This window comes from Muntiacus reevesi, chromosome 1, assembly GCF_963930625.1.
Source record: "Muntiacus reevesi chromosome 1, mMunRee1.1, whole genome shotgun sequence".
NCBI classification, from domain to species: Eukaryota; Metazoa; Chordata; class Mammalia; order Artiodactyla; family Cervidae; genus Muntiacus; species Muntiacus reevesi.
This window is the reverse complement of record NC_089249.1, coordinates 96,323,033-96,332,164: the sequence shown is the minus strand read 5'-3', so window position 1 is coordinate 96,332,164 and position 9,132 is coordinate 96,323,033. Positions and strand designations below refer to the sequence as shown.

The 9,132-nt window shown below is 41.3% G+C and overlaps 1 pseudogene; it reads right to left on the bottom strand.

The window, feature by feature from the left end:
* Positions 1-6,874: 6,874 nt before the first annotated feature.
* Positions 6,875-7,776, bottom strand: LOC136145335 (uncharacterized protein C1orf21 pseudogene; annotated as a pseudogene).
* Between the last annotated feature and the right edge of the window lie 1,356 nt (positions 7,777-9,132).

Below are 9,132 nucleotides of genomic sequence, written 5' to 3'. Positions count from 1 at the left end.
GGGCCCCAACCCGGGGCGCGGTGGGGACTGGCCTGGTGGGCCGGCTCCCTGCTAGCGCTCAAAGGAGCAGCTGGACTCGGAGGAAGACTCGGCGCGGCGACTGCGTGAGAGACCGGCAGCTGGGACGCAGACCCTTTGGCGGCCGGTGACCCCGCGTCCCGAAGTAGGGCGGAGGGGGTTGTCGCCTCCGAATGAGTCGTCTGCGCATTAGACGTGACTCTTGAGACTCCTCCCTGATGGTCTATTAATAAAGGATAACGAAGTAAACCTCGCCACCTCTTCTCTCCCAGGTCCCACTTACTTCCTGAAAATTCCAGCAGTTTAATTACCCCCCATTCTTGATGCTTAAAGCATTTTTGTTATTTAACACAACACATTCACTGTTTTCCATTACCCATTTTGGTAGTAAGCCCCACTAGCTCACTACTTTCCACCCTATCAGTACACCAGTATTCCACAAATATATCTGATGCTTAACCAAGCTGAATTAAGCATTCAGGGGTATAATCACGGAGAACTCAGGAAAGAATACCGATCACAAACCCGTAAGAACTTAGTCCTCAGAAAGGCTAAAAAGAGTAAGCTGGGTCTCCCAAAGTGAGGAAAATGTGACAAAAGAGGCTGGTAGTAAACATCAAAAACATTTCTGGAAAGGAAGAATTTGAGCCAGTTCAAGATAAAAGAAGCGATAGCTTGAGGAAAAGTTGCTAGGAAAAATATTTACAAATTGATAGAAAACAATTTAAGCGCAGACGCTTAACTGCAAACTTCAATTGCCTAGCCTTGATTAACTCTTGGAAGAAAGTCTTCGTTAAGAACCCTCTCAATGATAAGTGACAGAAAAATAAATGTAAAGACAAGTTAGTGTTACCCAGGATCTTGATGGCATCAGGGACTCAATGGACATGAGTTTGAGCAAACTGGGAGATGGTGAAGGACATGGAAGCCTGGTGTGCTGCACTCCCTGGGGTCCTAAAGGGTTCGACATGACTTAGCGATTAAACAACAAAGGGTCTTGATGATAAATACAATAGCACCAGCAACTTTGCAGAATGTATAAAATGAAAAAGTGGTCAAATATATTTTGGAAATAGTCTGTTGACTATTTTACCAGTATAGTTTACCTGGCAACCAGCTTCTCAACCTTAATTCTCGAACAACAGCAATTGATTGGGGCTGAGTGTTATTGAAAAAAAAAAAAAGCGGGGGGTGGGGAGGGAGAATAACCTGACCTCTGGCACTAGATAGGTTTGGTATTCATCAAGTAAAAACCAAAATGTCCTGTTTTTGTTCTCATTTAAGCCTCACCATCTCCCTTAAAGTGCCTGTTAATTACTACCATTTTAGAGATTAAGGGAAATAACTCACCCAAGGTCATCTAACAACTGATAGGTATCAGAGCCAAGATTCTAACTATTCTGAATCTTAAAACCTTTATCTACTTTTACTCCACCATGTAATAACTGGGAATTTTAGCTTGAAGAAAATGGACTTTATTTTGACAAGGCAGAGGGAATAAGAGGTCATTAATGTTTATATCCCCCATGTCCTAGGACATAGTGTTATTTGCATCTAAGTTTCTAGTTAAGAGTAATCAAAATTATTGGAAGTAGTATACAACCATTGTACTTTCAGAAAAGGGGGGTAGGAAGAGAAAAAGAACCAGGCACAGAAATACAAGACATCTGGTACATTTTTTTACTTCTACACTGATAAATGCATTGACTATACATTTGCTTCCTAATGTAACATCAAGTTTTACACTACAACCTTAATAGCTGTGAGCCTAAGATACCACCTTTCCTTCTACACCCAGGCACCCTGGTTAAGATTAGATCTTGTCTTTCACTCTAGTTGCTGAAAAGCCAAGAATTGTTCAGAAAGGTCAAGGCTTTCTTAGATGAAAGGCTGTCCTTAGTTGGAAAGGTACTGCCTCCATCATTCACCAAATATTTACAGTGCCTCCTCTGGATCAGCAACTAGGCTAAGCATCATTTGAAAATGCAGGTTCTAACTTGACAGAATGATTCATGACGTCTTGTGACTCAAATAACCCTATAGGCTAGAGTGGACTCCTTTTAATCTGATTCTCAAACCTCATTTCCAAAAGGAGGGGGAATAAAAGGTTTTAGTTTTTCCTCAAAAGTAGGAAGGAAGCTGAGTACAAACCTAAGAAATCTTGCCTTCAGCTGGTCAGGGAATGATCAGTGGGTGTAAGGGAATTTGTTTTAAAAGTTCCACTCTCATTAGAATGCACACTCATACATACACACCACAGAGCTATGTGCTTTAGAGCCAGCAGTGGCTCTAGGAGAACAGAGTACTACCACGGCTGCATCTCCTTCCCACAGGTCAAAGATTATGAAGGAAGAATACTGCATTAATTGTATGTGGATGGTTGAACCTCATAAAAAACCTTCTTGTTACAACATAAAAAAATTAAAGCAAGTTAAAAAAGAAATAAATTTTAAAAAAGAGGCAAACAAAGGAAAAAACAAAATAATACATGAACCAAGAATGTAAAGTAAATAAGTAAATATCTGAATGTTATATTGAAAACAAAAATAAATTTAAAACTTGTTTTGGAAAGAAAATAATCTATTTAAATTAATAGTTCAACATTTTTTAAAACTTTTAAATATTTTTTAAAACTACATTTTTTAAATATAGTTTTTAGAAACTATATGTAAGGAGATGTTAATAATATGATGGTAAGGGAGAAATCTCGCCCCATCCTTCTTGAGTTTTTTTTTGGGGGGGGCGGGGGTCCTAATGATTAAATTGGTACAGGACAGAATTGGTACAGGGGAAAAAATGAACTGAATTACCTCTGTATGGTGGGATTTCCCAGGTGGCACAGTGGTAAACAATCTGCCTAACAATGCAAGAGACACAGGAGACACAGGTTTCATCTCTGAATCGGAAAGATCCCCTGGAGGAGGAAATGGCAACCCATTCAGTGTTCTTGCCTGGAAAATTCCTTGGACAGAGGAGCCTGGCGGGCTACAGTCCACGGGGTCACAAAGAGTCGGATACGACTGAGCAGCTGAGCAGGACCACGACCGACATGTGGGGCCCCCACAAAAACAGGAGGCCGGAAACCAAGTTAGGCAAGTGAGGCTTATACACCATCTGAGGGAAGGAGAAAGGGTTAGGGACTTGGGACTCTAAAGGGGAGGAAAACAATTTACAGGAAGATAGGGGAAATGTTTGGTAAGCCAATGTTTGCTGGAGCATGCAAAGACAATGGGACACAAAGAAGGCGCTAGGCTCCAGGCCCTGCAGAGCTCCACTTACCACACTTAGCCCACACACCGTGTCCACATCTCCAGTGACAGTGCTCTTCCAGGACCAGAACTTCCTCTAAATTCTCTAAGTGGTTAAGCTGGAGGTGGGAAAAAAAACAACCCACCACTTCCAGAGTCAACTGTTTCTTACAAATAATTAGCCCAAAATAATGCTTATGCCAAAGAGAGGACTTCCCTTGTGACTCAGCTGGTAAAAAATCTGCCTGCAATGCGGGAGACCTGGGTTCAATCCCTGAGTTGGGAAGATCCCCTGGAGAAGGGAAAGGCTACCCACTCCAGTATTCTGGCTGGTAGAATTCCATGGACTATAGTCCATGGGGTTGCAAAGAGTCAGACACGACTGAGTGACTTTCATTTCGCATTTTAGGGTAGCAAATTTTGCTCCCCTACAGTCCCACCTTTAAATCATTTCAGGAGGAAGTGATGCAGGTGGGCTCCCTAAATTAGAACTATGGTGGAAGCAATCATGTATTTAATGAGGCATTTCTATGGGGACAAAATAAAAACCATGATTAATGATTGGAACAGACACATAATCCCAATTCCTAGGATCTGAAGGCAGCCAATAGAGACTTCTAGATGTCTGGCTCAAAGCATACTCAAATGGAATAGGGCAGGCAGTGACCAACCAGATAGATTTTCAAATTGTCATTTGAATGTCTTTGGTGATGTCATCAAATATACTGGTAAACTTTGAGTGGTTCACATAGGAAAATGCAAAAAAAGATTTTCTAAACATGAGCAACTGTGGTGTTTTCTCTGAAGTTTATATCAAGGTTTCTAGTTTTAGTTTGCAGGACTTCAGGAAAAACGGCAGTTCTCAATAACTCCAAATCAAAAGGATGGGAAAACTCAGACATTAGTTCAGAGAGTTGTAGCTAAATATGAGGAGACAGAGGATCTAGTCCAGTTTATAGGTATAAGACAAACCTCAAAGACAATGGATAGTATTAGAATCTAATATCCGCAGTGTATTTTTTCTAAAATCACCCTCATTTTTACCAACTTAAGACAAACCTGTTTGCAAAGTAAGTTTAGTTTCAATAACTTGGCCTGTTTAATCTACTTAAATACAGCAAGAATAGGAACTGACCATCTAGGCTCTCCTAAATTGCTTTGTTGGAAATTTTCACATGGAATTTAAGATTGGACTTTTAAATGCCTCTTGAGGCCAGGAAGTCAAGTTGAGAACTTACCATTAGAACTGCCTTTAAATCATAGATATTGGGGTGAATTCCTGTCTTTTCAAAGTCCCCCAACAACCTGAAGTTCCTGTAACCTGTCAGAAATTGACCTTCCTTACTTACTTAGTATGGTTGCTGAAAACCCTGTAAGCAAGACAGAAGTCCGTTTCTCCGTGAGATTTTATTGGTTACATAAAGTCAACCTGTTTTTAAAGCATTCTGATCATATTTCTGGTCTATGTATGTCTCTCTCAAATATGATAATCCAATCAGAGACTGGTAATATAGCTAATATGTCCAATTATGTCCTGTTATGAGAAGAACCGATTCTCATTGAACTTGTGAAAACAACTATTTGCTGCTGTTCAGTCACTAAGTTGAGTCTGATTCTTGCAATCCCATGTACCGTGACCCTCCAGGCTGGTTGCCATTTCCTTCTCCAGGGGATCTTCCTAATCCAGGGATCAAACCTGTGCCTCCCACATTACAGGCAGATTCTTTATCACTGAGCCACCTGGAAAATATCCAGTTCTTAGCAGCACTGTTTACAATAGCCAAGACACAGAGGCAATCTCGATGTCCAGCGAAAGATGAATGAATAAAGATACACACACACACACTGGAATACTATACTACTCAGCCATAAAAAAATGAAATAATGCCATCTGCAGTAACATGGATGGACCAAGAGATTATCATACTAAGTGAAATAAATCAGACAGAGAAAGACATATCTATACCATATGATAAAACCTGTATGTTGAATCTAAAACATGGAACAAATGAATTTATTTACAAAACAGAAATAGATTCACAGACATAGAAAACAAACTAATGGTTACCGAAGGGGAAAGGAGGTGGGAGAGGGATAAATTAGGAGATACAGATTAGCAGATACAAAGTACTATATATAAAATAGATAAACAATAAGGTCCTACTGTATAGCACAGGGAATTATATTCAACGTCTTATAATGAACCATAATAAAAAAGAATATATATTCTATATATAGAACAGTTAGTTGTACAAGAGAAACTAACACAACATTGTAAATCAACTATACTACATTAAAAAAAAAATTCCTCCCTAAGTATGTAGAACATTTACATCCCAAAGGCAGAGGGAAGGAAAGCAAGTTCCTCCAAGAAGGAGTTTGATTTTCTAAGGCTAGAATACTTACAAACCTTTTGAGAGAAATCAGTAAGGTTAGCTGCTTATCATAGGAATGATTTGTCCATCCACTTATGCTGCAATGCTTTTCTATCTGGGTACATATAGCTTAGGGGAGAAGGTCTAAAAAAATTTCCTATTATGGTCTGAATTTGAGTTATAGTCACAAGTTCAGTCAGACTGTTGGCCTCCCATCTTATTTATGCCTTTTACAACAAATCTTTCAATGAAGCTATTTTGGAATTTGGAGGCCTCTTGGCAGTTCCTGCATACCAATGAAAATAGGTATCCAATTCTATTTGTTTGATTTGGAAGCCCTTGCTTTTAAGTACACTTTTTAAATGATCTTAGCTAATTGGAACATTCCTCATAATGTCATTGTCATCCTAGGTTGTAATTTCCTTTAAGATTGGCAGCAGTTTGCTAGTCTCAAATGGAGAATAACTCACATTTTTTTTTTTTACATAAAAACAGTAAAATGTTTAATTTTCTTAGGAAAAAAAGTGGGCAAGAGGGATTCAAAATGATTGTGATCACACTTCTGCTGTATCTGAGCAAAAGTGATGTTGCAAACTTGATCTTTGATTAGGAAACTCAGGAAATGAAATCACCTGCCGCTCACTCCTATGTCACTTCCAGGAGTCATGTCACGACATGCTTTGAATAGACAATAGTGTCTCTACTTCTTCTTAGCAGAGAAACTAGGCTTGCCATAGCAACCATCCCATCTCCAAAGCACAACACTGCCACTGAGAAGCAAGACTCTGGACCGCTCCAGGGAGGCAGGGAGGAGGGAGGGGGGGAAGCAGGTGCTTGTCTTAGAAGCAAAATCAGTCTAGAGCAGAAGTTGGATATTTGAGTTCACCACTACCTCATCTCATAGAAAACAGGTTGGAGAACATCTGTAAAACGGTATCTTTAAGGTGAAATTGCAGGACTTTGCTGCAGACCTGGACACAGAGACAAGTGAAAAGTTGCAACAAGTTTTAACTAGCAGCAACAAAGAAAGTTCCATAAGAGTTTTTGTTTGTTTTTAGCAATATTCCTTTGCAAGTTCATTAAGAAACACTGTAACTTAATGGGGCATGTGATATGGAACAATCTTTTGCTATAGAGCTGTTGGCTGAAGAGAACCAACCTTTGCAAAGATTTCAACTGGGGTGTAACCTATTTACACAGTAGCAGCTCCTGCTTTAAGTGGTAGGATGGGTGCTATGTGGTATCTTCTTTTTCCAAACAGTAATTTTGACCCTTTTCAATTTTTTCATCCAATATTCTTAAGAATTCTTGTTGGCTTTCAGAGATGTACATGTTTGTTCTGGGTTGATGAACTAATCCTGGAATCTATTAGTTTTAAGTCTTACATTTGAACTCTCAATTTTTTCCAAGTTTTCTTGGTTCCTGACTGCTATTTTCTGCTCCTCTTCTGCCCCATTTTTCATGTATTTGACCTCTTCCACCGGTTTGATCCTATACTCATCGCGAAACACATCTCCGTTCTGGTAGTTCTTCCCTTTCTGGGCTTCCTCTTCATTTTGAACAGTGGCAACATGCTTGGCGGAGGCACAGCCCACAGTCTCATTCCATCAGCTTCAGCTGAATTGAACTATAAATCATCTCTACGGACATGGGGACTTTTTTTTTTCTTTAGACACAAGGAAAATCCACCTTCTTGCTGAATCGGTCAAAACATGTGCACCCTATATGCACTTTCTAGAGTTTTCCTTATGGATCTGCTGCTCGTGGTATATTATTTAGTATAAAGCACTCGAGTACCGACATGATGCATCTTAACCGTCTATCCATACAACACTTTGTTTCTTGTTTTCAAGTTTTGAATGAAACTTCAACCCATCTCCAACTTGGGCGCTCGCTGGGGGTGCGGGGCGGGGGGCGGGGGAGGCGCCTGAAGGTGGCAAGCCTCCCGCCCCCGCCCCCCCACACTCGGTCCACCTCTCTGGTTTTCTTCCTCCCGCCTCCTCCCCACGGTGAGTCCCGGTCTCCCCCTCCTCCCAGAGGTAGGGGGTAACATAAGAGCCTGGAAGCCTGGCCATGGTGCGTCTATGCCGGAGGCTGCGGCGCGGCCAGCTCTCCAGTAACTGAGCGCGGCGCATGGCTCCCAATTAAAGTGTGAAAGAAGCGGCGGCAGCGGCAGAAGTCCCCCCCCCACCCCCACCCCCCCCACACACCCCCTACACCCGGGAGTGAGCAGGCAGCAAGCCGGAGCTGGCGGGATCCTTTTTTTAATATATAATTTTTTGGCCTTGCTGCACAGCCTGTGGGATCTTAGTTCCCCAACTAGGGATTGCAACCTGTCCCTTGCATTGGAAGGGCAGAGCCTTAACCACTGAATCGCTTCTTCTTGTTGTTGTTCAGTCGCTAAGTTGTACCCGACTCTTTGCAACACCATGGATCACTGCTGCTGCTGCTGCTAAGTCGTTTCAGTCGTGTCCGACTCTGTGCGACCCCCAGACAGCAGCCCACCAGGCTCCCCCGTCCCTCGGATTCTCCAGGCAAGAACACTGGAGTGGGTTGCCATTGCCATGGATCACTAGAAGTCCCATAACCTACATTTTCTTTCCAGTCATATCTAGCTGCAAATGGGGTACAACCCATACTTTTGTCCAGTCATTTTTTGTAGCTATTTATGGCTTACAGGACTGCAAGGAGAGCCAACCAGTCCATCCTAAAAGAGATCAGTCCTGGGTGTCCATTGGAAGGACTGATGCTGAAGCTGAAACTCCAATACTTTGGCCACCTCATGCGAAGAGTTGACTCATTGGAAAAGACCCTGATGCTGGGAGGGATTGGGGGCAGGAGGAGAAGCGGATGTCAGAGGATGAGATGTTTGGATGGCATCACTGACTCGATAGACATGAGTTTGAGTAAACTCCAGGAGTTGGTGATAGACAGGGAGGCCTGGGGTGCTACGATTCATGGGGTCACAAAGAGTTGAACACAACTGAGTGACTGAACTGACTGATGGCTTACAGGACTAGTTTATAGTCATTTAATGTTTTGTCACCCCAACTGCCAAATCGTTTTTCTTTTTTTTCCTTCTTAAGTATAGAACAAGCAAACCTCAAATGTCCTAATTTTTTATAATATCTGCAAATAGCTGAAGGCAAATAGGAAGGAATCTGAGCAGATTCTGATTTTTGTTCTAATTTCTGTCCTTCCATCTTATTAAGGGAGTCCCTTAAGGTAACCATTATATATGTATATTTTTTAATCTACTTTTAAACTTGGTTTTTGAATGAGAGTTCTCTAAAATTTTTCTTTTTAAAGATAGCCAATTCAAATGATCCATCATCTGGCCTTTAATGAATAGGATCTAATATTAACCTCAAATATGACTCAAACCAGTAAGCCTTTTTATGGCTTAACCAAAAATGCAAGAGGCACAAAAAATGTAGCCCTCATAAGATACAGAAAGTTCATTACCAGAGTTCATCAAGAAAGCAAAGGCC